We start from the raw sequence: 25,164 nt of genomic DNA, 5'->3' as shown, positions 1-25,164 counted from the left end.
CGGGACCAGAAATTGGTACAAATATTGAAATCAACCTGTTCTAAGGTCTCTAAGGAAATCTTCGCAAGTAACCTTGTTTCCTGTTGGTGAAGTTTCCTGTAAATTTTTTGAAGATCATTGATAGAAATACAGATTCCAGCACAAATAATGCCCCTGGTGTATTATAAAGTCCTTTATTACACCCATAAGCATGTAATTCTGTAACATAACAATATTACAGAATTACACTCAAGCACACCATATGACATTTTAGGTGAAATGTTCACATTAAAACTATAAATCATCACACCCATATTGTTACCCTACCAACCACGCTGAAGCAGGCGTCACTTCTGCCGGACCCTGTATACAACCAAAATATATCTTACCTTAGTTATATTCCCTGTGGCCGCCACAGCTTAGCCTTTCAGGGACTGGTATGGCTAGGCAAGGCCAGCTTCAAAATAACACAATGCATCTCTGATTTCTTTTGTTTGCCATAGTTATTCCATTTCTTCAGTTTTCAAAACATCTGTGGGAAATCACAGATCAATATCATTTTCTCCATAGAATTATTTAAGATCACTTTTTAATTACAGCATTTGTCTTATGGAATTTTTTTACAACTTTATTTTTTGATGATACAAATGGCTTTTGACCTGTAAAAGGGCAGGGCTATATTTTCATTCAAACATTTTCAAGTCGCTGAAGAGAATTAGTTTTTAGTAATAGTGAAGAAAGAACATTTTACTCCTAGAATTTAAGAATGTGAGAGGCCCAATAACCAGATGCTAGAAAGCTGTTGAAGTGTTGTTTTGTTTTGTTTTTTAATTCCAGTATCTAGACAGTTGGCATAAACATAAAATAGCCTACAAGAAATGCTGAAAATAAAAAACAACAAAAGTGACAGCTAAACATAATCCTTTGTCCACAATATTCAACAAAATGTCTGCAAATGTCATTTCTTTCCATTTGATTCCTGAATTAAGTGGGAAATAAGCCATTTTGGGATTTGAGGTTTAGCATAAGATATGGGTGTGGTTATTATAATTAGGGGAAAGGAGATTGAGGTAATCCTGGAATCACTGTTGGGGAGTTAATAGCTGAGGGTAAAGAGAACTACAACTAGCAGAAAGGACTATTTCTCAACCTTCTCAGTCCAATGGGTAATGGATTGCATTTGCAGATGTGTTTGGGGCCAACACAGATGCTATCTTCATAACTGGTTACAAAAAATCTACTCTTTTATCACCTGCTGAGGTTGCAGAAGATATAAATACACTTTAAGAGAGGTTATGGTACAAAGTGCCCCTCAACCAGGAAGAGAAGGGGAAGGACGGGCACTTAGGCACAAGGGCTCCTGGCAATGGTCTCATGCCCAAACCAAGATCTAACCAGCCTGTGCTGTACACATTCCTATTTCTGCACTTGAAGATGGAGAGTGTGGGCCTGAATATGAGCATGAACACCTGGGCAGGGCAGCCTGGTCTAGTCCCAAGAGCTTTGATCTGAGAGTCAGGAGACCCAGGTTCCCTTGTCAGCTGTGCTGCGGCAAGTCAAGGTCAGTAGCATCTCTGGACCTCAGTGTCATCATCTTAAAAGGAAAAGAAAAAAGAAAGGAATTAGACTGCATCAGGATTTGGCAAACTACAGCCGTTTGGACAAATCCAGCTGCTGCCTGTTTCTGTATATAAAGTTTTATTGAAACACGGCCACGCTGCTTCATTTGCATATTGTTGAAGGCTGCTTTTGTGCTACTGTGACAGAGCTGAGTAGTTTTAACAAGATGCCACATAGACTCAAAAGCCTGAAATACCTTCTTTTGGTCCTTTACAGAAAAAGTTTGCTGAGCTAGAGCCAGAGACATCTCTGGTCTGAGCTAATCCTCTGAAGGATTGAGCATCAAAGTTTCTACTTGTGACCACACAGGATGAAATGCATTCTTCCTAATCTAGAACACATCACGTGAGTCAGTAGACAGCACTGTCTATGTCAATTCTCAGCTTTAAAATGCATTCACTTGAAAATATAGCAATTTTTCATGCTTATTGTCATGCCCGGGTTTGGTATAAAGGGGACTGAGGGGTCGGAAGATTCCCTCAGCATTTTAAGTCTATTTTACTTTCATTATGAGACCACTGAGGCTTTTCTTGAGTGTGAGAGAGAGTGTGTGAAATAGAATAAGGTATCTAAGTCAATAGATTAAATTTACTGAAAGGATGAGTAATTGGAGTAATGTTACAGAATATCAAGCAGATTATTTAGATAGCACATGCGTTTCCAGGTTGATCAGGTCAATTTGCAGGCCATCAGAATGTACAGAGAGAAACAGTGGGTTTGATCCAAGAGTCTTCTGCATGAGAATGTAGTAATTTGTTCTGTTTAGTTATTTAATCTCTTCCTCATGTTCAGAGGAAGAAAGGAAGCAGTGATGAGAGGGAAGTAATGAGATCATACTGTAATTGCTTGCACAGATCACAATAACAGAAGCCTTTTCACACCTGCTAGTATTTCATACTGTATTTGCAGCCCTTCCCCCTATACAGACTTATGTGCGTGAATAGAGGAGCAGATCAGGCAAATTCTAGAGTGAATCTAGGAAAGCAGTTGCCAAAGTTGTCTGGGTAGCAGAACCTCCAGGGAGCTGGGGCCCCAGATCTACTGAATCATGGCCTCTGGGGGTAGCAGTTGTATCTTTAACTGGATGCTTAGAGTACTAGTGCATCCAGGTTCAGGAAGCACCTGTGGAGTCAGATCTCCTCGTTTTTTAGCAGCGAGACTGAAGTGACTTGCTGAACATCACAGTCCTCAGCACTCCACCCTGTATCCCCAGCTCATCTCTCTTAAAATAAAACACTGAGTCCTCTCAGTGGCCCCATAGGGCTGGCCACATAGTCCTCCTTCAAATACATGGAGCACACTCCTGTCTCCACCTGGAACTCTTTGTCTCCACTTCCTGGAATGCCCCCCGCCTGTATTCCTGTGAATCACTTCCCACCTCATCCAAGGCTCGGTTCAGAAGACACCTTAACAGAGAAGCCTTCCTTGGCAATACCTTTATTTATTTATTTATTTTGGCACTATTACCTGACATTTCATACACTTACACATTTGTTCATTATCTATTTTCTACTTAATTTGATTGCAAGCTCAGTGTCAGAACAGAAAAGTTAGGCTTGCTCACCTCTGTATCCCCAACATCTGAGCATCTGTAACTGGCACATCGTAGACTCTCAGTAAATACTTGGAATGAATGAATGAATTGTTCTTCTCAACATCGTCCCCTGGATTACCAGTCCTGTTTAACAGTGGAAGGTGGAACAATGTAAAGAGCTTTGAAATCAAACAGACCTGGTTTGAATCCTTCACGCATGACTTAGAGTGAGCGACTGGTTCTTGCCGAGCATCAGTTTCACACGTGTCAAGCCCGCGCTGACACGGGAGGGTCATTGTGATGAATAGTGAAGCAGGCCTACTAGCAGCTCCCTCGGGAAATAAGGCTAAAGTGGGCCTCAGGTTTAGGCTTTCCCCACCGGAATTCCAAGGGGCTGAGAGGCAGTTTAGATTCCCCAACTGGGCTGCAAGAGAGCCAGAAGAATGCTTTAGTTTCTCAAGGCTGAAGGAGAAGGAGGTTGTGTAATTCTCAGTTGGTGCCCCTTTGAACCACATTTCATCAAGATATTGTGAAATGGGGAACAATAGGGAGGCTCATCTGGCCAGGGTGCATCCGGCCTTGTTCTACGTGGGGTATGCCAAGGAGAGAGTGAGATCCTGCGCAGCCTCGCATAGTCAGTCTCCTCCACGCCTTTGCTGTCATGGGGCTGGCTGGGAACAGGCAAGTCTGCCCCAGGGAACCCCTGGGCCAAATCACCAAGCCATGCCCAGTGGCCACAGAGAACAGCCGGGATTTCTGTCCAGTGTCTCCCGAGGTGAGATTTAAGGCTTATGGTTTCCAGAACAGGGAAGGGAGGAAAGGGAAAACCATTGGCGATCGTGGTGGAAACCTATGTTCCAGGTAACCAGCAAGTCACTTGCACAATCCCACCGTAAATAAACAATGTCATTTAATCCTATTAATCTATAAGCAGAACTGTTGGCCTCATTTTCCAGATGAGGAAACGAGGCTTGGCAAGGACTAGTTATTTACAGTATTGTGTAGTTGTTCAGCACATGAGCCTGTGAGACCTTGCCCTAAGACTTGATTTGTTTTCTTATTAATTTTGTAACTGTAGGAGCCATGCCTGAGCTCATGTGTTTGTTTTCTATTTTGTAAAACATAATAATAATAACAGTTACGATTAATAATAATAATAATGAAATTTAACTGGTTATTAAAGTCAAATAAGCTGTTGAGAATAATGCACTCACCAGTGCCTTGCCCATAGTGTGTGTTCAATAAGTACTTCCCAGTGTTGTTAATATTAGCCTAAGCAGCCCAACCAAAAGGCAGAGCTAAGACTCTGACTTTAAGCTGCTTTTCTTTTATTGCACCACATTGGTTCCAGTGACTTGGGCCCCAACATGAACTTTATAGCCCAAGAATTCACATTCTTACAAAGCTTGAACTGCATGGATTCTATGGTCCCTTCCAAACATGAGATTTAGTAATTCCATTGGGAGAGTCGTCACACATGCTATTCTGAGAGGTCTCAAGGAAAGGCAGTCCAGAGTCCTCCCTGGAATCCCACCCTCTTAGGGAACCACCCTTCTCTTCAGGATGCCTCATAGATTTCATCCTGCCATACAACTGGTTCCCTTCACAATGAGTTCCTGGCATGCCATCAAAGTGAGCTCTCTCCAAGGACATGGAACAGGATGAAAAACAAATCTTATATTGTAAACTCAAAGTGCGATCAGGACAGGCACAGCAAAGTAAGAAGGTTATGTTGGGGGACTCAGGGGTCAACAATGAAAGGCCGCCCGCTGCCTGCCTCCCCCAGGTGACGTGTGGGGCTGTGCATGGGCCCTCTTACTCCCCAAACGTTCCCACGGCAGAGCGATGTTTCAGGAACAGAGCCTCTGAAGATTTCGCCTAAACTTGAAATCATTTTCCTCTCTTGTTCCAAGTCCTAGCAGGGAAGCGGGCTGGCTCCTTATATCCAGAAAGTATCAGGTTTATCCCACAAAATCCTTAGGGTAACTGTGGTTTGCCCTCATCTCCTGACAGCGTGGATGAGGAGAAGGAGCCAAAAGACACAGCATCTCCCTTCCAATGAAAACTCAACTTCAAAGAAGACAGTGACCACTGTTGAGGAGGTGAAGTCACAGCCTCAGCAAAGCTTTGAAGCTGGAGGAGAAGATGTAAATTAAGTGCAGACAAGCAGGGTATAAAAATAAAATTCTTAAAGGAAAAAGCAAAACTCCTCTGCAATGGGTGTGAAAGCAAAGGAAGTTGGCCAAGGCAAGGAAGAGATAAACAGGATTGCATGATGTAACCACACTGTGAAAAGGCCAATGAGATGAGAAATATAAGGAAAATACATGGAAGTTGTAAAATGTCTATTTTATCTGAGAACAAAGTCAATTTTCTCAATATTCAATTTATTATAAGCCCTCGTGGAGGATAGGAAACATGATTTTATTTGCTATTTCTGTACTAGTGTCACTTTGGTGAATGACAGAGCTTCAAGGCTTTGTAATCTTGTGGAGGACGACATGCCAAGTGTCACTTTTGAGTTGCTTGCAGTTTTTTGTATGCCTCTTATTACATATTAATTCATTTAGATATTCATTCTTCATTCGTTCATTCATTCATTCATTCATTCCCTGAAGAAACCTAGTTCTCTGGCTTTCCCCTCTTCATTTGCTTACGTTTACCGAAAGTACAATTGCTGCATGCAACTAAGAACTCTGACTAATGTAGGGAGCATAATGAATTCTCTGGTCATTCGTTAACTGAGAACACAATCTTCTCGGCTTAATTTCATCTTTTTCCCCCATTCTTAATTGGTGTGCTACTAGAAAGTGTGTACAGTATTTCTGTCTGGCTACCTCTGGCCATGATGGAAAATTCTTTGGCACACATTTCATACACACACTCTACCTCTTGCTAAAATACCACCCTGATTCCTGCCAATCTCTCTATCTGGAACCTTGTCTTCACCTATCAAAAAATATATATATTTTTAACATCCAGTATATGCCTTGAAGAATAAATACAAGAAATAACACAGTCACTGAATGAAGCTTTTACTGGGCTTTCACCAAGGCATCCTCAATGTATGTGGGTTACATCTGGATCAGTCACTGAACCTTCCTAACCCACAGGTCTCCCGTAGTCATTTCAACCCCTGGAGCATCATTGCAGTCAAGGAGGCACCACAGGTAAGGCACTCAGCCCAATGCCTGGCATGTAGAGATATTAAGAATGTTGGTTTTCTCCCTTTCTTTCTTTCAAACTTGGTCCTCCAAAAATCATGCTTACCACCTTCTCAGAGCCTGTTCTTTTTCCTGCTCACCTGGACCTGTAGCTACAGTTGATAATAATAGATAAATGACAATAGCTCTCCAGCTCCCCTGCCTTTTAGCTTCCAGGAGGGGGGTGGCAGGGTCTCCTGATTGGATAATATTCATCTTAGGGAACTCCTCCCCCAACAGCACCCATGTAGAAGGGCTAATTTTTATGCAATATTTTGTTAGTTCAGTTCATTCTCAAATACATGTTTTGCCTTTTGAGTTTAAATGTTCATATTTCCTCTCCCAAGGTATGTAAATTTGTTTAATGGGTAAAAATAATAATGCATATCGTTTTATGTATATATCTGTCTCTCCAATCATGCACAAACATTTACCCTGTGTTACCACTAGGGTAACAACAGGCCCCATGGCAAGGAAGACTGTATGCAGTTTTATTACTCAAACCGGGGCGTATTTGAGAGTGAAAGGGGACATAATTAATAATTAAGCCAGGACAATGAGAAAAAACTCAGACTGTCCTGAGAAGGAATAGCTTGCTCTAATTTTAACCATGAGTTCACTTGTCTGTCTCCTCCTCTAAACATTAAGCTCCATGACATATTTACCTTATTCTCTGTTCTGTCTCCAACACCTGGCACAGTCCCTGACTCAGGGAATGCTCTCTGTCTACTTCAGTTGTGATCATACATCACAGTAAGAGCATAGATAGTACTCCCCTCCGTTACTCGTAGTAACTAATTTACAGCCTATTTAGTGTTACATAATGCAGCAATTGTCCAACCCTCTCAGTTTGCCTGATCAAATAACTGTTTGTCCTTTAAGACATCAGAACCCAACTGCATTACGGGACATTGTGTTCTGTAGCATCCTGTCCTTATATCCTTGCATTGACCATGCTCGATTATTATTGCTGGTGGTAGGCGTTGGCCTTGAGCCTGAGAGCTTCTCTGGGTTCTCTTTTACCTCTATGCTAGCATTGAGCCCAGAGCCTCTCGCAGAGTAAGAACACAATACATATAGTTGAATGAATCAATGGATTCGTGAATGAAAAAATCAAATACCCAGATTGCAGATGAGAAGATCCCATCTGCCTATTTCCTTTTTGATTTCCTTGATATTAATTATTTAGATACTTGGTAATATATTGGTAGCTAGCATCATGGACCCACAGATTAATATAAGTTTAAAGGCAATTCTAGACATTAGTAAGATAGAAAAGTATTCTAGCATATTTTTTAAAAGATTTTATTTATTTATTTATTTTTAGAGAGAAGGGAAGGGAGAGAGAAAGGGAGAGAAACATCAATTTGTGGTTGCCTCTCACTCGCTCCCTACTGGGGACCTGGCCTGCGACCCAGGCATGTGTCCGAACTGGGAATCCAACCAATGACCCTTCGGTTTACAGGCTGGTGCTCAATCCACTGAGCCACACCAGCCAGGGCACTAGCATATTATAAAAGACTAAATCGGACCCTAGAGTCACCAATGGCTTGATGTATTTAAAGGTGAGTATAGGGCTAATGTTCATGTGAAAATCAGCCTATGATATTTATTGCTGGTTAACATTTTTATTCAATCTCAAGGGAAAAAAGAGTGATTAAGAACCTAGAAAATATAATTCATGACAAAGGTTACAGGAATTGGAATTATTTAGCCCAGAGAAAAAGTATATACTATCATTCAGTGAAACCTCATTATCCAATATCAATTTCTTCAAACAAAGGCATAATTTAAACTGACAGCTATGTTTCCAATGAACAAATGACCTACTATTTAAAAAAGAAAAAGAAAAGCAGAAACTATTTAACTCCAATATCATTTTTTCTTTCTGATCTCTTCTATTTTAGATTATCAAAGATTTATTTTATATGAAGACTTGTGGGCCACATTCTGCACAGTAGTGGAGTGAGTAGCTGTTTACCAGATGGGTTCAAGTAGGGCCCTGCCCCCTACTTCCGGCCCTTAATGTCCTATTCTCTAAATGAAGGTGTTTGTTTGCTCATCAGTAGGTATTGAGGACCTACTGCATGGCAGACTCTGGGCTAGCACGAGCAATACAGATGTTATAGCAGACCAACTATTTGCACTGTTGCAAATAATGTCCACAATAAACATTTCCAGTGAAGTTCCTCCGCTAACAACCTTAAAGATACTTGGAAATCCATTTGAAATTCATACTGTACTCCTAAGTTAAGGCATCTACAAAGCCCATATTCAGCTGTTGGGAGAAGGGAAGCAGCAAATTAAGCTATTATCTGATTTTTTTAAATCCAGTTAAATTTCAGGTGGGCATCTGTCCAAAGAAAATGGAATACAAAAAAAACCAAAAAACAAAAAGCCCTGAGTTTTGAAAACTAAAAAAGAAAAAATATTGTAAGAACTGGGAGCCAAAAAATATTAGTTAGGAAGTACCTAATAGTTAGCTGAGAAACATAAAGTTCATGGACGCCAATTGACATGCTCAGGTGAACATTGAATGTAAGTTAGTAGAAAATGAAGACTATAATTCTAGTTAGTAATTGCATTCAGTTACTAATCATAACTATTAATCTATGATTGTTAATAACAGAACCCAATATAATGGCACAAAAGCATGAAGATTTATCTACTCGCATAAAATCCAGAGATAAACAACCCATAACTGCTATCGATGACCCAGACACCTCCTGTCACTCTGTTATACCCTTTTTGTTTGAAGCTACAATCTGCACGTCATAAGAAGGCTGCTAGGGCTCCAGCTATCACATAGTCTTTAATTAGATACCTTGCTGCCTGGTATATATTCAATTTTGTACTACTAAGTGGAGGAAAATAAACATTAGGTAGGAAATTTGTAATCTATATCATACCATTGTCAGGAGACAATTTTCCCTGAGCCTCTTACATTTCTGCGTATTTTACAAGGAGGGACACAGCCTTCCTTTGTTCTGAACTGTTTTTCCAATGGTGTTTGCATATCAAACAGCCTTGGAAGCTGGATACAATGTCTTTCTCCAGAGCACGAAGCAGGTGTGTTTACTGTCTAGTATAATAGAATTAATGGGCATGCTTACTGCCCATTATAAAAGAGCCAATTTCCCTAAACTCAGTATTCCTCCCCTGAAGCCCTACTGATGACATGTGCAGACATCACATGGCCCTATTCGTGCCACCTGATGGAAATCGAGGATCAGGGAACTATCTTACGAAAATGATGTTACTCTGATTATTATTTTACTCTAAGTAATCAGCTGTCCTCTGTCTCTGATCCCTGAGTCTCCAATCTTCTTCCAGCTTCCCTGAAACTATAAAAGGCTAACTTGTTAGCTTGGGGGTAAAATCTCTCCACTCTCCTTGACAATCATCCATATGTGCTTTGTATGATAACTTGTATGATATGTGCTTTGTAAGGGGCCTAACTCCCAGGTGTTTAGAGTCCAGTACATGACTGATACATACTTATACAGATAAGTAAATGACTAATGTGAAAAAGTCCCCAAATGGCTCTTTAATTCCTCAACCACTGGATCTGAAGTCCTGACTATACCTCTTAGGAGCCTGTGACCTTCAGCAAAGTCAGTCTAACGTCAGCTTCATAAGCCTGGAGTCTGCACTGAACTTGCTCAACCTTTGTTTACTCCCTGATCTACTACTGCTGTTTGGCTTTGGGCCTCATCACTCCAGAAAACTTGTCTTCCAGGGTCTCTAGTGACCTGCAGAGTGCCACAGCCAACTGACCATTTTCACTCCTTATCTTAGTCCCCTCTGCTCTGTTGACTTTTAACTCCTTACAGCTCTTTCTTCCCTTGTCTTCAAGGAAAACTTTCTCTCCTGGTTTCCTTTAAATCTCTAGGAAACAATTTCTTTGCCTCTTCTTCCTTTCTTCACCCTAAATATTGGCATCCCATGAGTGTCCATTCTATACCTAGCTCTCATCTCACCTTGCAGAATAAAGTCTGATGCATTTTTAATAAAAACCACCTCTAATTACCACATTTGTCCCGATAACTTTCCCATCTCTATGTCCAGCCCAGACTGGTCTTCTCAGCACCAGGTCTATATTTTTAACCCTCCATCCACTATTGCTACCTGGACATCCCATTGAAACTTCAAACCAAAACACATTCAAAGACAAACTTATTCATTTCCCTCCTTCTCAAGCCCAATGGATCTGAAATCCTTCTCTTGGTGCATGAGTGGTGTCACCATCCACGATAGTTTTTCTGGTCAGAAACCTTAATAACTCTGGTCGACTTTCCTATTGTAGCCCTCAGAACCCTTGTCTTTCTTTGCCACGGCATCTAATAACATTAGCTTAGGCCCTCGTTACCTCTAACTGCAGCCCCATGTCCAAACTATGTCTCCAGAATCTTCCCTATCGGATCATAGTTCCCAACATAGTTCCCTCAGAACAAAAATCTTGTATCACTGCCACTCTGATTAAAACCCTTTGTTGGCTTTTCCTGGTCAGAGCAGGAGGCATCCAAACTTGTTAGCAGGAGCTACAAAGCCCTCTGTGTGTGTCACCAGCCCACCTCTTCACTTCCTCTCTCCATCTCACATCCCCAGTTACAATGAACCACTCAGTTTCCAGCAAGTGCCCTGATATCTCAGACCTCTGCACCTCCAGAGAGACTGATTCATCTGCCTATTAGTTAACATGAACCCCAAACCCAGCCCAGAGAAGCTTTTATCCTTCAAAGACCAGCTCAGCTAGCTCTAGCCCTGGGCAGTGTATCTGGACCTGTGAGGCCCTCACTCTCAAGAAGGCTGAGTAGTCCCTTCCTTGTGCTTCCCTTGACCTTTGCTCTCCCTTGAAGAATCTTCTTACAGCATTTATCATGCCACATTATACTTACATGTTTACATTCCTGAATTTACCAGTGAAACATGGCTTGTTTATTACCTTAATGTGCCCAACACAGAACACAGGTCCAGGTGCACAGAATATGGGTAATCAAAGTGCTTTAAATGGTAAGAAAGCTGGAGAGTTTGAGTAATACCAGCAGAAAATGTTTGTCATTGAAGTAGAATGAATGAATGAAAGAAAGAAAGGAAGGAAGGAAGGAAGAAAGAAAAATTAATTTACCTTCTCCACAGTTTGCCTCAAATAAACCCTGGGATGTTGTTAGGCAATCTTCACCCTCCTGGGCCCTAAAATAAGAAATCAAGTGCACAGAGAAGTAATGACTTGGGAACTGCACATGCAAGCACGCTATCTACCTCCCAGTCCCGCCAGAGATAAGCCAGTGGGGGAAAGGGCAGCAACAGGCTGAGGTTGGCCTTGAACTCACACATGAAGAACACATTGTGGACGTTGGGCAACATCCCAGTGCAGAAGCCCGACCTGGCTTAGACAAGGCTGCATGCGTGGGAAGAGTAGGAGAAAGAGCATCAGGCAAGACAAAGGGTCAGAAGCTCGGGCAGAAGGGACACTTCAAAACTGGCCACTTCTGGATCCTTGGGCAGCTTCGTTTGCCCCCTAAGCCTGTTTCCCCATATGTAAAATGGAAATGCTAGTCGTGCCCACTGCATGGGTTCATTAACAGGATCAGAAAGGAAAATGTGCACAAAATGTTTTCAAAATGCCCAGAACAGGAAAAGTGCTCAATAATGCTGACCGTTGTTTATAGTAAAGACAGTATAATAAGCTGATTTTCTCTAAGCATCAGATTCTCCATTTATAAGAAGAAGTTCATTTTTTTTTCTCTGAGTTCTGTGAAGATTAGGTAAGGAATACAAACTTCCTAAATTGAAAGCATTCTTCAACTGAGAAACTATTATTTATTCTGTTATTATGAGAAATAAAAGGTCAAAAACTAGCCAAGAGAAGCCAACATACATTTGTGGGTTTAGCTCAGATCCAAAGAGAGCAGGACCTTTATGTATGAGCAGTCTGAAAAAAAAAAACCAAAACCAAAAAAAAATCCAGCTTCACACATTGGAGAAATAACAGCTGTGGGGCCTGTGTGCTTTTTATTAATTATTTACTGACTTACTGATTTCTCCAAACAATATACCTTTCAGCTGCTATTATTGTCCTCATTTTAGACTAACATATACCCAGAATGTTAATGTAAGTGAAAAAAAAACACACATACACACTCAAATAGGACCCAACTGCGTTCCAGCTATTTTGGAAGAGGTGCTGGCAACTGAATTTGTGACTACAGTTGTTATTTGGTTCAGGCACCTCTCTTCTTCCCTTGCAAGTATGTGGTAGGATTCCTTAAATCTAGGTTGTACAGTATTATAAAAATTAATTTGAAAATCGTAAGTAGTTACTGTAGTACTCAATAGTGATTGTAGCAGAAATTGCCAAAAAATCAAATTAGAGAATAACCCGTATGTGTGATGTCCCGTTGCTCTGCTGGGGAGTTCTGGGCCCTCTCTCGGGCTCTCACTTCATTTCAGTTTCCCAACCTCCTCTAATGTCCACTGATGTCTCTCCTGCCACACGACATTTTTATCTCGTGCGGTCGCTTCCTTTATTGGCAGTTTCATATTAACCGCCACGGACTCAGCCCTTCTGTGATCATTTTCTCAGCTGGCACTTCATGTACCCTGTTTATCGATTTATTATAAATTTCCACCTGTCTACTTGGTATTCCCACTGGCATGTTCTGCAGACAACTTAAATTTCAGAGATCTAAATTTGAACTCATTTTCTTCTTCCCAGGGCAGGTTCTCCGACTGTGTTTTACAACGGCAGATAAAAATGTCACACCTGGCATATGTAGTACAGTCTGCAAAGCCGGACTTTCAGTTTAACTCCTGGCTGTAATGGTAACTTCCTGTGTGACCTGGGTGAATTATTAACCCCTCTGTGTCTTGTTTTCCTCATCCAATATCGATATCATTTAACTTATAGGGTTTTTGTAAGGATCAAATAAGTTACTGTATACAAAATACTTAGAACAGTCCCTGGCACTTGGTAATTGTTATACATAAATAGCAACTCACCAGCACTGGACGCCATCAGCACTTGTACCTCCAACTGATCACTTGCTTACAACATCTCTCAACTGTGTCCACATCAGTTACCTTTGTGTAAGCCCCATCACCTGTCATCTGAACTAGTACAACAGGCTCTGAAATGATTCACTCATTTGTTCATCCATTGGGCAACAAATATCCAAGTATATGCACTCCTTGCCTTGGAGCTGACAGTGCACTAAAGAGTGCAAAACAGTAATACATTTGATGGGCATGATCTCTTCCCAGTCTTGCCTTCTGCTGTGCAGAGCAATCTGACTCTATTATGGAGCTTTGGCTCCCACTGTCTTCATTTCAAAGTCAAAACTTCCACCATGCTATGATCTGGCCCTATTTTCCACCCCCTCCTGCCTTTTCCCCATGCCCTGTTTGAACCTCAGCTCCAAGCACTTAACTCTTTGCTTTTTATACAAGGTGCCAGGTTCCTTCTTTCCTTGGGGCCCTTGCACCTGCCTTTTCCTCTGATCCCTCCACCCCTTTCCCATAGCTCTTTCCTTTGGGCTGCTAAGTTTTCCCTCATGCCTACATCTGTGTTCCTACAACTTGCAAAACTATGTCCTGTCATAGGACAAAATTAAAGTGACATTACAATTTCTGGTTTATTCATCTGCCCTGAGTCCCATAGGTTGTATTCACTATGAAAGCCCTTGCTGGTTTGACAGATAAGCTCTCGAACTTCAGTGGCCTACATTTTCACATATAGTGAAAATGTATTTTCTGCTTATGTTAGCAGTTGGATACAGGTGGTAACTGTCAAAATTCACTATCCAGATGTGATGTAGGTAACCATGGTCCCCAAGTCTTTAGGAACCTGTGTTTATCCAGCAAATGAGGAAAGAGAGAGTGGGGAAGGCACATATGTCCCCTAGGACCTCATCTGCTGTGTTGCCCTGGAAGTGATGCACACCCCTTCTGTTCATGCCATTGGCAAGAATTCACGGAAAAACCTCACAGGGTTGTCAGGGAGGATCAGAAAAGTGGTCACCTACTTAGCCCCTTCCCAGCAGCTATTCTCATCCCTAGGAGTGGGAGCAGTTCTCTGCGGTGGACAGCCAGTGGTCTCAGAAGCCAGGGACTCTGCGTTGTTTGTTTGTTTTCTCTGCTTAACAGTGCATAGCACAGAGGAGAATCTCAGTGAATGTGTGTGAAATGAAGTGATATTCTGCTTCTCTGGCTCCAGCTCGTCCTGTTCCTAATGCACAGATACAGGGAGATTGTCTGGGTCTCAAATGAATTTTATAATGAGCTATTACCTTTTCAAACCTAGAAATAGCATCTTCCAAGTCCTGTGGCTTGTCAGTTTCCCTCTGCCTCTCTGCTCTGAGCACTTAGGAACTACCCTAGGCTGTAGCAGAAGGGGAGACATCGTGTTCCTTTCTGGTTGGTGGGAGGATGGGGCTTCTCCACTGGGAAAAATACTGGATTTTCTCTTTCCTGGAAGTCACCACCAAAGATCTTTTCCACAGAGTACAGGTTTCTGGAGTAGAGGGAAGGGGTTACTAACAGATTAGTGCTTTCATTTCCAATTCAAGAAGGACTTCATTAGAACTTGAAGGACCCCAAAGATCCTCTGCTGTATGGAAAGCAAATCGTATCACACATGATACCAATCTCTTAACACACCTATGGCAAGCATCGCTAATGCTAATCATTCATACTCCACTCCCCATCAAGCCTGTGTGCAGTTTCAGAATGATTTTCAACGCAGAGATTGTGGCTTTGACTCACCATTTATTGGAATTGGTATTAAGGTGACTCTATTTGTCATCTTTGGTCCATTCCTTCTTTTTTGTGTGTGTAGGTATAAGGCAATTGAAGGAAAGATATGTGAAGTAACTGTACAAAAATTGTGCAGGGAATTGGTAGCAGAACTAAAACAAAAATTGAGGCATGCAGTCCTTCGTAAAGATTTTTTTTTAATTTCTACCAATTAGAAACAGAACATTCAAAGCAAAAGGAACCACTCCAGAAGCCCAGATGTGGGTTGGGAGAGTGAATGTGGTCACGTGCCCTCAAAATAAGTTTTGTATCTCACAATTTGGCCAAGAGCATTCTCTAGCATTTAGGAAGATTTATAGTTTGGGTTTTAAAAAATGCTCATTTGTTTCTCAGGGACATCAGCTTGCCATGCAATACGGCAAAGATCTTGGGTCCCAGAAACAAGCAGTAAGTTGTTCAGAGTCTATCCAGACGTCTAGGAGCTGGGTGACCTTAGGCAAACTGGCATCCTCCTCCAAGGCTCAGTTGCCTCATCTTCAAAATAGAGTGCAGTATCGGGCTGTTGAGGTGAGGTTAGATAACGCATGTGAAGCACTAAACACAGCACATTGGGGGTATTGTCAGAGAAAAGGATGTGAGCAGCTTAAGAGCAAGATGAAAAGAAGTCCTCCAGGGTCTCCAGAAACCTAATTTTAACCCTGCCTTTTCGGCTGTAAATTGTTATGATCTTGGGTGAGTTCTTTGTTGTCTGGTCCTCAGTTTTTTCACCTATGTGAGTGGCAGATTTGGAACAAATATATTAGAGGACACTTTTATCTTTGAACTCCCATGATTCTGTGTTCCCCACTATCTGAATCCCCAGAATTATGTTTCCTGAGCTATTTTCCTCCATGGAGAGAAAATTATCCGGAGGGTTGCAAACCAGTCATATTTTGGGTGCTGTGGCCAGTCACCCTTGCACTTGGCGTTTGAGACGAATCTCCATGAGCAGAGTATGCTCCAAGTATGACTTCAGCCTGCTGGCCCAGCAGCGTCATTGGACGCTGCCAGCAGGAATGGAGGGCTGTTCCAGCCATGAGGCAACGAAGTGTCTTGTTATAACTCATGGACATGGGAGTGAGGGGCATGTCCCTGGGGCACATCCTTATGTCCACCCCAAAAAGGTCATCTTAGGTAAAGTCTCTCAAAAAATAAATACTGGTACAAAAACATGGCAGAACTGTAGCCTGCAAGTCCAGGCAAATCACCAACACAAGTGGCATGAAGGACCAGAATAGAGTGGCTGGGTATGTTTTGGAGGGTGAGTACCTTGGTCATTCTTTTCTGGAGCATAAATCACTTTGCATCAAGCATGGTTGTTGGATGCTGGACACACAGAAATGACGGAGATGCAAAAATGTGTTACTTGTTTCAGGGAGATTACAGTCACACTGGTACAGTGTAACTAAGGCAATCTTATTACTGTAATATGTAATATTATGGACACTCACCTAGAGATTAAAGTTATGAATTTAGCTAGAGACTTCAGATTATTGACGAAGATAATAAATCACCTGGAATCACTAAGCAGGCCTCCCTTAGAAGAATGTAATTCAAAGTGCATTCGTCTCACCACTGGTGACTTCTCCTCAAAGTAGCTCTGCACTTGAGGCTTTACAGTTCGGTTGGGTTAAGTGAGTAGGCAAGTGAAGAGCACTCTGTGCAATGGGAGTTAAAATGAAGGTCTTTGAGTTCATTTTCTAAGTCATTGAGGGTTATCCATAAGTCCTATATTGTCTGGTGGCTAAAGGAATAGTCTTTTTGAGGTGTGACTGTTTCTCACATTGAAAAATGCATTATTTTAGTTTTGATACTGGCCTCAGTGCCTTTCTGAGAACAGAATGGCATAAACCATTGATAATAATGCCAGAATTTATTGGGTACTTGTTATAATTCAGGTCTCAGAGCTGTGTCTTATAGTGAGTAAGCACTCATTGAGTATAACCTCTTATTATAGAGCTGTAATTAATCCCCAAGCAACACTAGGGGGTAGATAGAGTTATTACCCCAATTTTGTAAGTAAAGAAACTGAGGCTCAGAAAGATAATTAACTTGCCCAGAATCACATGAGGAGATTTGTGGATTCATTTGGCTTTTACTAAGTTTTCTTTTCAGCTTTGTTAGGGCTGGCCTAAGGGGTAGTTTGGTGCCTACCTCAGGCGCCATCTTCCTGTCATCTGAACCAAACCCCCGTGTATTCAACAAGGTCTCTACTCTCTGGCTAGCATAAACCCAGCCAGTTCCCCCGTTCAATGTGAGCTCAGAAAACTTTGCCATTTAGGGATTCCTGGTCATTCTTTTTTTCTACAAATGTGCTCTTTGCCCAGTCTCATGGAATTTCAATGTAAGCATGGAGAAATGGCCATTATGTCGTCACAAGGGGACCCCATGAAGCTGTCTGGGGCACTTTATGTTCTCCACTGCTTTCCCCCAGCAAATGCCAGCTACTTCCGATTCTACCCCAAATGATTTCTTCCTCCTCAACTCAGGAGACTGCCAGGCTGTTTTGGATTCTGCCCCTTGTCCCTGAGTTCATCAATTGTGTCTAGGCAAAAAGCTGGGTGATTGTGGGGCTAACCCTATTTGTTTCCCTCATTTCAGGGATCATGGTCTTGCACCGCCTATTATATAGTATGAAATTGTTATTTTAAGTGTTTCATACCATTTTCTAGTGGTTTGTAATAGGAAGGTAGTCTGAAGAAGATTGCTTGCTCGTGGCTGGAAACAAATGTTCTTCTGTCATGTAACAATATTCATTGTATTTTGAATGAAAAAAAAGTCCTTTGTAATAAAACATGTACAGTCTGGTCCCATTATGGTAAAATATATGTTATAAAAGTATCTGAAAATACATACATGAAATGTTCCTAGCCGTTTCTAGGCAGGTGGCATTGTAGGGATTTTATTTTTTTCTTCCTTTGGCCTCTGATCGAAAACATACATTACTTAAGTAATATAAAAAGGAGAACTGTAGGGGAAAAGTCAAATGATGAAATATACAGTACTCAAAAGCAAAATTATAACTAAAATATGCCGTCTGTATTCATCCTTAGAGTTGGGTGGTGCCAGTCAGAATGAAGGACATTCGACTAGAAACCTTAATGACACTATTTACGTGTCCAGAATTTAGTTACTGATCTTTAATTTAATTCGATTTTTTTTCTCAGATTGAAAAATTTTGACCCCAAAGTGTTCTAATTGTTCACAACAGCTTCCCAAAATTTTAGCAGTGCCTCCTCTTCACAAAGAGTTTCTGCTAAAAATTGCTCTTCACATATTTGTCACTCTAAGCTAAAAGATGTTTTTAATTGTTTTGTTCCTTTGTTTAAAATTAGCTCCTTTATTATTTTTTTTCCTCCTACTCTGGCCTGTTCTATCCTGAGAAGAAAGGGATTTGAAATTTACTACTATTTATCAGGCACTACAGTCTCTTTCATATACGTTTTTTATTTGATTTTCAGAATAACCCTGAAAAGTATTTCTAACTCCCATTTGATAGGTGTGGAAACTAAGTTTCAAGAGGCAAAAGGATTTTTCCAAGACTCTGAAACTACTAGTGAGCAATGAATCTAAGATGAAGCTCCAAACTCCAGATATACTTTTCTTTTTCTCTTTTAAACATTGAATTTAATGCAGTGACATTAGTTAATAAAATGATACAGGTTTCAACTGTAAAATTCTGTCATATATCATCTGTATATTGCATGGTGCATTCACCACCCAAAGTCAAGTCTCCTTCCGTCACCATTTATACTTCCTATATCCTCTTCTACCTCCCTGCACCCCCTTTCCTTCTGGTAATCCTCATTACCAGAAGGAATGTTGTCTGTGTGTGTGTGGTTTTTGCTTGATCCCTTCATTTTTTTCACCCAGCCCGGCACTGCCTCCCCTGTGATAGCTGATAGTCTATTCTTTTTGTCTATGAGTCTGTTTCTATATGTACCTTTCAATTTACTAAGAGACTATTATCCAGAATTAAGTAGAATTTCACCCTCCCTGTCCCCTGACCAATTTTCATTAAAGTTTTATTATCTGCTAATAGTTGGTTCACAAAAGGTGTGTTTCTGTTCTCATCAAACTGTGTGTCTGGTTATACAACACTACATAATGTACATATCAAAACAGAGAGATTAGCTGAGCAAATCTTACATGCAGATTTCTGTGGAAGTTTTAATTTTGGTCATTATCTTCCCTCTGCTTCCATAAAACTTAGTGCATTCATTTATATATTATTTTATTTACAAGCATTTAGTAAGTGATATACTTGAGACCCTGGTTAGGTGACAGTAAGTGAGTCTCAATTCCTTGCCTTGTACCGAGGCTAATGTGAAGACACTCACACAAAGTATGCATGAGTGATGTTAGAAGCAGGAGTTCTGTGAATGCACAGACAACCTTAATTTTATCTGGAGAGGGAGTCGGAGATGCCTTCTTGAAAAAGATCATGCCCAAGTCAAATCTTGAAGGATAAGGATGAGTTAGGCTGGTAGGTTAGGAAAGAGGAAATATGCAGAAATGCTTGTCGACATGAAAAAGCATGATGTATTTGAAAAATTTGTAAGCATTAAAACCTGTCTGAAAGCAAGTGCAGTGGTAGAATGGTGAGAAGGAGGGTGAAGAATCTGACACAATTGAGATCTGAGGCAAGATGGCATGCAGTAGTGGAAGGCTTAGTCCATAAACTAAAGCCTGAGTCTTCATCGAAGGCTTTCAGGAAACAAGTGATCAGATCTCCTCTCAGTGAAATCATGCTGGGTCTTGGATGGACACACTATTCACAGGTACCAGGGGTTAGGACTTCAACATATTTTTTGTCGGAGACATAATTCGACTCACAATAGAATGGATGAATCTTATAAACATATGAGATTCCATTAATAGGGCAAGGACATAAGAACTAAGAAATGTCTGTTGGATTCAGCCACAAGCCGGTCATTATTAGGTCCTTGAGCAAACTGGTTTCCAAGGAGAGTGTCACCACTTGGGGACCAGAAACACAATGGCAGAGTGCCTCCTGGACAGAGCTCAGTCTAATGGAGAAGTCAAGCAGAGAATCAGAGGAAGGCAACCCTTGGAGAGTCACAGAAAGTTTCCTGCAAGAGGTGACCACTGAACTAGTATTTAAAAGATGAGCAAGAAGAAGCCATTCAAAGATGAAAGAGAAACATTCCATCCTCGAGGCACAGAGTGGGCGAAGCCCCAAGGCACAGAGTAAGCACAATTTGTGAAGTAATCCGGTATGGGCTGAGTAGAGAGTGAGGGGTTAGGGACAAGAGGTAAACTATAGAATAATTAATTTGGAAAAGGCGTGGGCAACCAGAGTGCAAACACTCTGCCTCCCCCCCCAGCTTCTTTTTTGCCCTTGACCTGTTTAGGAAACTGCTTTGTGGGGGGTTCATTAGGTTCAATCTTCGCTTGCTGTACAAGCTGGGACTGGCATATGCCACAACGCAGGTCAGCCAACAGATATTGCGTGGTCAGAAAATGACTTTCTGTCAACATTTATCCTCACCCCATATCCCCCACCCACACAGCATCAACAAACAGTAAGAATGCCTGCCCAGCTGTCCTGCTTGATGTCACTGGGTAAATTATCTTCCATTAAGGATTTGTAATTGTTCTTCGCTGAGCCGTGACCTAAATTTAGCGGTGCTGAGGAGTGCACCCCAGCCAACAGGATTTCCCTGAGAACACGGTGAAGTTCCTGTGTCAATTCAATTCATTAACTAGAATGAGAGAGCACGCAGCCAGTTCCCCCGTCCCTGCCGCCCCCATTCTTCAGCGAATAAATAAACAGTTTAGATGGACCAGAATTTTTCTAGGATCAGCCTGAGACACTGTCAGGAAAAAAAGAGAGCAGAGCTGATTCATGCTCTTCCTGAGGCATTAACTCTGAAGGCAGAAATCAGACTACGTTCGATGAATCTGACTTTCCTGCTTTTGAGAACCCTGGGTTTACTCACTATTTTCACCCTGATGGGAAGAAACACCCTCCACCTGGGCAAGGTGACTTGGGGTAAAATGAAGGGGAACAATTTGGCTCACCATAAGAGGGGGGAAGAGAAGGAGAAAGGAAAGAGAAAAAAATAGAGCCCGAGTAAAATACAAACCCAGAAGAAGTCCCCAGTGAAAATGAGTGTGCCGTAGCAGAGCTCGTGAGAAGGAAGGGAGCGTGTAAATGCTGAATATTTACACAAATGTGCTTTGATCATGATAACCCAGCTGAGGCCAAGAGAGGGGACGAAACTTACCAAAGGAGAGGTAGCTTTTAAAAAACTGAGTCGAGATTCAAAGCCACGTCTTCTGCCTCCACGTCCAGAGTTCCTTCCCCCCAGCACAGAGTCTTGGCTTCTGGCAGAGTGGGCTACTGACCAGTGGTGGCCAGGAAGGCCTCGAAGCCTTACAGACTGTGGCTCACACATAGGAGAAGCAAACAACCCTAGCCTTGAACATCTTCCTGCATTTTTGACAGCAATCCCCCCAAAGAATCACTGAATGCTGCTGCTTCTATTGTTCTAGCCACAGCCACCTGCTGATTGATGCTTCACAGTCTGATCGTTCCATGCACCCTGATGTGAGAGCTACAGAAGCTCAGAGGATACAGGGAAGGGTCAACAGCATGCCCTCAAGAAGTTTACTCTTCACTCAGTACACTAGGTAATACGCAATTCCTGACATTCACTTAGGTTGGAGGCTTATTGTCACTGATATTATCTTAGTTGAGTTTCACAGCAAATCTGTGAGGCAGACTGAGCAGATAAAATGTATCTCCATTTTACAAATCAACAAACTGAGGCTTTGAGGGTTGAGTCACTGGCCTCGGGTCACTAGGAGAGTGAGTGGCGGGGCCTAGTATAAAGCCCAGCATGCTTGGCTTCTTGTCTAGTGTTTTTCCCAGTCTACTACCATGACTGTCGAGGTTGCTTTAAGATTACAGAAGTCCCTGCTTGTATTTTGTTTGCTTGTTTATTTTGTTGATTAGGTTCCACTTATAGGTGAGATCCTATGGTATTTCTCTTTCACTGCCTGGCTTGTTTCACTTAGCATAATGCTTTCCAGGGCTTGAACAACAATTTTAAAAAAAAGATTACAGAAGTCCTATGTCAGATTATGACTCTAGAGTCTGTAGATGGAGCTAGAAACACCACAGGATCTTCAAAGAAGAGCCTCCTTCTGCGAATCAGATTTGGGATCTCATCCCATCTTAGAGAGTTTAGGCTTCTGTAAGAAAAATATACCATAGACTGGGTGGCTTAAATAACATAAATATATTTATCACTGTTTCTAGAGGCTGGGAAGTCCAAGATCAAGGTGCTGGCTGATATGGACTCCCTTAATGGTTTGCAGACGGCCACCTTCTTGCTGTGTCCTCATATGGTGGAGAGAGACCATGTTTCCCTTGTCTCTTCTAATGAGAGCACCAATCCTATTCATGAGGTCTCTATCCTCAGGACCTAATCACCTCCCAAAGGCTCCGCCTCCCAATACCATCACACTGGGGAGAGGGCTACAACATATGAATTCTGGAGGTGTGGGACACAAACATTTAGTCTGCAGTACATTCGGTCTTTGCACTCACATGGCCGGGCTACATGAGACAAGTCATTTAACTCATTGTGGCCTCAGTTTCCTAATCTATAGAATGGAAGTTTCAGTTGGATAGAGTATAAAGTCTCTATTACCTACTTCACTGAATGTCAGAGCTTCCAACTTTCTTTCACTTGAAAGTATGGGCAATTAACCCAAGTGTAACATATTGTTGGGCCAGTGCTATACAGTCCACATAAAATGCATCTCTGGTCCACATGCCCTGGAGACAGTTTGCTTCCTACTCTCATTCACTGTTTCCAGCTAAGCTTTGACCACTGCGGTATGCCGTGACTGAACAGTGCAGTGCCTGTGAGCTTCAGGTTTGACATCAACTAGTTGAATGACTTCGGGCAAGTTACTTCATTTCATCTGTACTTCCATTTCCCTATCTATAAAATGGGGGTTATAATAGCACTTATTTCTTTTGATGTCTGTAACTATCAAATAACTTGACATATGTACAACTCTTAGAACAATTCCTGACACGTGACAAGAGCAATGTAAACATCAGTGCTTATTAGCACTCTCATCCCAGGATGAACATCTAGAAAAAACCTTTCCCCGTGTAGCAACTTAATCACGCTAACCCTGTAGTTAATGTTTGTGCCACATGATTGCATGTTCCTTCTGGTTAGAGCTGCCTGAGGTTATTCTGTTTGTCCTGACCTTGGAAGAGACAAAGTAGCTTAAAACATACTCCCAGGGGATTAACCTTTAACTGGGAATGATCACCCCATTTCCCTAAAACCCCAGGCAGGCCTTCTCTATTCACAGCTGCATTGAAGAGCTAGCTTCCTTCCTCGCTTGTGTCTCCTCAATGCAGAAACTATTGCAAGGTCTCTGAGAGGAAGGAAAGGGGACCTTTTTAATTAGCTTTCTCTTTTGAATGACGCCATCAGAGCCCTGATTCATTTCCATGAATTGAAGAAAAAAAAAAAGTGAGGTGGGTGGTAAGCTCTCTGTGAAGGAATGAGTGAAAATTGTCCAGGGAGTAAGGGTTCGAGGGAAGCTGAAGTTGGAGAAAACAGCCATGTGAACTTGGCCGCCAATGTGACCCAGGTGGTGATGTCAAAATCTAAATTTAAAAATGGAGGTGGCAGAATGTCTGCTTCCATGTTTGGAACCTGGAGGCCAAAAGAGTGGTGGGCCCGTTGGTGTTCTAAAATGCACCAACTGGCGCATCCGGAATTTTTCGTAAAAGGCTCTCCTGTTTGCAGACTTATTTCTGTCTGTGATATTCCACAGGAGGGTTTTCTGCTTTCAGCCATCATTTGGTATGTGTGTGTGCATGGGTGTGTGGATACTTGACGTAAAATCACACCAGCCTAAGGCACCCTATCAAAGGCACACCGTCACCTCCCGATAATCTTTACACTGTGAAAAACCAGTGTATCTCTGGGAGGCTGGGGAAGAGCAAGCACCCAGATTCATACAGTAGGTAGGCAACACCATTTGTTCTAGTACTTTCCACATGCCTGGACCAGTATTAACGCATGTAATGCTTTACCTATGTATCATCACACCAGTCCTCTGACGAAGATATGATTAAGTAGGTGCAGAGACAGATCCAGTGAAGCCTATTAATTTGCTTGACCACGTAACAACTGAGTGAGATTTAAGTTAGGTCTGACTTCTTTAAAAGCCTGTGCTCTTTTCATTGCCTCGTGTTACCCCAAAGCAGCTCTGCCCCCGTATTCAGCACATCCAGGAACCTGCTCTCCCTTCCACCTTTAAGCTATGTCTCCTAACATCTTCCCTCACCAATGAACCAATCCTCTTCTAAACATTTATTTGCTCCATAGGCATTTTTAAGGGTCCACTGCAGACAACACAGATATATACACACTGGCACACCCACAAACAAAAGCAAATAACAAACATGATCAAAAAGTTCTGTCCTATAGACCCTAAATAAGGACTTTAACTTTCCATACTGGTTTCTTACCTATAGCCCCTCTCTCTTCCAATCCATCCTCCACACTGCAGCCAGAATGTTCTCCCCCTAAAGTATATTTGCCATTAAATCTTTGACTGCTTACAAGACCTTTCAATACTTTCCTATTGCCCACAAGATAAATAGAAAATTCCTTCACAAGTCCCTTTTCATTCTGTTGTCAACGTGTCTCTCTAAGCTCATCTTCTTCCTAAAATGCAGTTGATATCAAAGACACAGAAGACATTGACCACTCCGTAAAGCACAATTCATCTTCATGCCGTTGAGTTTGTTTACTTCTGCTGGAAAACTTCTGACGTTTTAAGACCTAATGTGAAAAAAACTCTTCTCCATGAAGGTTTCACTTCTCCAGTGTCCACCACATGCCCCTAGCTAGATACCATCCCTCCCACATCTGTGTGCCACAGAAGGTTCTTGACAACTTTACTGAGTTAGTGATCTATACAACAAGCAAGCATGGCTCTCTGATCATTGACGGATTCAATCACATC

The sequence above is a fragment of the Desmodus rotundus genome, chromosome 8 (genome assembly GCF_022682495.2).
Source record: "Desmodus rotundus isolate HL8 chromosome 8, HLdesRot8A.1, whole genome shotgun sequence".
In the NCBI taxonomy this organism is placed as follows: domain Eukaryota; kingdom Metazoa; phylum Chordata; class Mammalia; order Chiroptera; family Phyllostomidae; genus Desmodus; species Desmodus rotundus.
This window is presented reverse-complemented; position numbering follows the sequence as displayed.